The sequence below is a fragment of the Physeter macrocephalus genome, chromosome 2 (assembly GCF_002837175.3).
Source record: "Physeter macrocephalus isolate SW-GA chromosome 2, ASM283717v5, whole genome shotgun sequence".
NCBI classification, from domain to species: Eukaryota; Metazoa; Chordata; class Mammalia; order Artiodactyla; family Physeteridae; genus Physeter; species Physeter macrocephalus.
In genome coordinates, this window is record NC_041215.1 from 63,605,607 (window position 1) to 63,609,975 (window position 4,369).

Below are 4,369 nucleotides of genomic sequence, written 5' to 3' on the forward strand. Positions count from 1 at the left end.
AAGAGATCACTGAAGAAATCAAAGAGGAAATCAAAAAATACCTAGAAAAAAATGATAATGAAAACATGACAACCCAAAACCTATGGGATGCATCAAAAGCAGTTCTAAAAGGGAAGTTTATAGCAATACAATCCTACCTCAAGAAACAAGAAAAATCTCAAATAAACTACCTAAACTTACACTTAAAGCAATTAGAGAAAGAAGAACAAAAGAACACCAAAGTTAGCAGCAGGACAGAAATCATAAAGATCAGATCAGCTAAATGAAAAAGAAATGAAGGAAACAATAGCAAAGATCAATAAAACTAAAAGCTGGTTCTTTGAGAAGATAAATAAAATTGATAAACCATTAGCCAGACTCATCAAGAAAAAAAGGTAGAAGACTTAAATCAATAGAATTTGAAATGAAAAAGAAGTAACAACTGAGACTGCAGAAATACAAAGGATCATGAGAGATAAACAGACCAATCACAAGCCCTGAAATTGAGACTGTGATTAAAAATCTTCCAACAAACAAAAGCTCAGGACCAGATGGCTTCACAGGCGAATTCTATCAAACATTTAGAGAAGAGCTAACCCCTAAACTTCTCAAACTCTTCCAAAATGTAGCAGAGGGAGGAACACTCCCAAACTCATTCTATGTGACCACCATCACCCTGATGCCAAAACCAGACAAAGATGTCACAAAAAAAGAAAACTACAGGCTAATATCACTGATGAACATAGATGCAAAAATCCTCAACAAAAGACTAGCAAACAGAATCCAGCAGCACGTTAAAAGGATCATACAACATGACCAAGTGGGGTTTATCCCAGGAATGCAAAGATTCTTCAGTATATGCAAATCAGTCAATTGGATAAACCATATTAACAAATTGAAGGATAAAAACCATATGATATTCTCAATAGATGCAGAAAAAGCTTTTGACAAAATTCAACACCCATTTGTGATAAAAACTCTCCAGAAAGCAGGCATAGAGGGAACTTACTTCAACATACTAAAGGCCATATATGACAAACCCAGAGCCAACATCATTCTCAATTGTGAAAAACTGAAACCATTTCCACTAAGATCAGGAACAAAACAAGGTTGCCCACTCTCACCACTATTATTGAACATAGTTTTGGAAGTCCTATTCACAGCAATCAGAGAAGAAAAAGAAATAAAAGAAATACAAATCAGAAAAGAAGAAGTAAAACTGTCACTCTTTGCAGATGACATAGAGAATCCTAAAGATGCTACCAGAAAACTACTAGAGTTAATCAATGAATGTGGTAAAGTACCAGGATCCAAAATTAATGCACAGAAATCTCTGGCATTCCTATACACTAATGATGAAAAATCTGAAAGAGAAATTAAGGAAACACTCCCATTTACCATTTCGAGAAAGAAAAATGGAGCTGGAGGAATCAGGCTCCCTGACTTCAGACTCTACTATAAAGCTACAGTAATCAAGACACTATCGTACTGGCCCAAGAACAGAAATATAGATCAATGGAACAGGATAGAAAGCACAGAGATAAACCCACGCACATATGGTCACCTTATTTTTGATAAAGGAAGCAAGAATATACAATGGAGAAAAGACAGCCTCTTCAATAAGTGGTGCTGGGAAAACTGGACAGGTACATGTCAAAGAATGAAATTGGAACACTCCCTAACACCATACACAAAAATAAACTCAAAATGGATTAAAGACGTAAATGTAAGGCCAGACACTATAAAACTCTTAGAGGAAAACTTAGGGAGAACACTCTATGACATAAATCAGCAAGATCCTTTTTGACCCACCTCCTAGAGAAATGGAAATAAAAACAAAAATAAACAAATGGGACCTAATGAAACTTAATAGCCAGGACATGGAAGCAACCTAAGTGTCCATTGACAGATGAATGGATAAAGAAGATGTGGCACACATATACAATGGAATATTACTCAGCCATAAAAAGAAAGGAAGTTGAGTTATTTGTAGTGAGGTGGATGGACCTAGAGTCTGTTATACAAAGTGAAATAAATCAGAAAGAGAAAAACAAATACCGTATGCTAACACATACATATATGGAATCTAAAAAAAAAAAAAAAATAGGTTCTGAAGAACCTCGAGGGCAGGACAGGAGTAAAGACACAGACGTAGAGAATGGACTTGAGGACTCAGGGAGGGGAAAGGGTAAGCTGGGATGAAGGGAGAGAGTGCCATGGAGATATATACACTACCAAATGTAAAACAGATAGCTAGTGGGAAGCAGCCACATAGCACAGGAAGATCAGCTAGGTGTTTTGTGACCACCTAGAGGGGTGGGATAGGGAGGGTGGGAGGGAGACACAAGAGGGAGGATATATGGGGATATATGTGTATGTATAGCTGATTCACTTTGTTATAAAGCAGAAACTAACACACCATTGTAAAGCAATTACACTCCAATAAAGATGTTTAAATAAATAAATAAATAAAGATCCAAAAACATGGAAATCATGGAAAATGATACACCTGGCAAATAAGAACAAGAATTAAACATCCTGAAATATATATATTAATGTTAGAAATATGGACTTTAATACAAAAGTATTATAGGGACATCTCTACAAAGTGCTGAAAGTAGCCAGTCATCAGAAAGATATAATAATTCTAAACTTTTATGCATCTAATAAAATAGCTTCAGAATACATAAAGCAAAATATTATTTAAACATGAGAAACTGACTAATCTAACCCGAAGTGGAAGACTTTCAAACACCTTTCACACTGTCCATGCATAGAAAGGTGAATTATATATAACTCTACAGCCAGAAATTAGAGAATATACATCTGCTCCAATAAAGGTGGAGCAAGAAAAACTTGACCATGTAAAAAGCTAAAGAAAATCTCAGCTCATGTTAAACACAATGCATGATGCAAACCATATTATTTGCATTATAATTAATTAAGAAATAAATAACAAAAAGTTAAATAAAGCATCCCATACATTTGGAAATATAAAACACAATTCTATATAGCTCATTTATAAAATAAGTAATAATGCAAACTTAAAATATTTAGTACCAAAGAACAATAAAAAATACATATATCAAATATTTGTCAAAACCTGTGGGATGCATCCAAACTAGTCATCAGAAAGAACTCTATGGCCTTCAATTATTACTTTAGAAAATACAAATCCATCATGAGAAATTAGAAATAGAACAGTAGACTAAATTTGAAGAAAGTAGTAGGAAGAAGAAAATTTTAAAAGAGCAAAAGTTAATAAAATCAAAACCAAAAATACAATAAATTCAACAAAGGTAAAAGTTTATTCTCTAAAGACTAATAAAATAGACAAGGCTCTGTCAAGATTGAAGAAGGAAAATGAAAAGAGACAAAAAATATTAGGATTTTTAAAAGGTAATATAACCAGAAAGTTAGTGGAGATTAAAAAGTAAATAAAATGATACTATGAAAAATATTATGCTAAAGTCTCTGAAAAGTTACACAAAATGAACAGAGTTCTAGAAAAACATAAACTATTAAAAATGTCTCAAGAAGAAACAGAATTATCCTAAAATTAGTACAGAAAATTAAATCAAAAATTTAAAGTTTTTCTGCAAAGTAAATAGTAGACCTAGGTGATTTTACAGTTGAGTTCTACCAAGCCTTCAAGGACAAGACCATGCCAACCTTTCAGAAACTCTCTGGGAGATCAACCCTAAGGCTAGTATTACCTTGATAGACCAAAAGGCTACAATGAGGAAAATGGTTCAGTTAAGAGTCAGGACCATAATCAGTACTAGAAAGTTTTGGGTATTCTTAAACCTCAAATAGTATAAGGAGGATGGGGTGGGAGTGGAGTGACTAGATATCTGTAACTAACATAGACGAGGAAGAATAAAATCAGGAATCATTAGCATAAGCAAGGGACTCATTTAAGATAGTTAAAATGCTAATTAGAAGAAAACATTTCAAGGTAACATAATTAAATTTTAAAGGGCTTTAGATATTAAAAACTTGATTGTAAATTTTACAAAAATAAGTGGACTCTAATGAAATTTAAAACATCAAGTTGCTGAGCATTATATATGGTATAATTCAGTTTATATAAGTATATTAAACGTTTTTGGTTTTTTAGATATTAAAAAGTACAATTTAATATATAAATTATATATATATATATTTTTTTAAACCATAATTTAATATATCAATGCCCAGACAAAGGCCTATAAGAAACTCACCAAAGTTTTGACAAAAATACCTCTGAGGAAGTGAAGGAGTTAACTGTGAACATTTTTTTTTTTTTTTTTGGTACGCGGGCCTCTCACTGTTGTGGCCTCTCCCGTTGCGGAGCACAGGCTCCGGACGCACAGGCTCAGCGGCCATGGCTCACGGGCCCAGCCGCTCC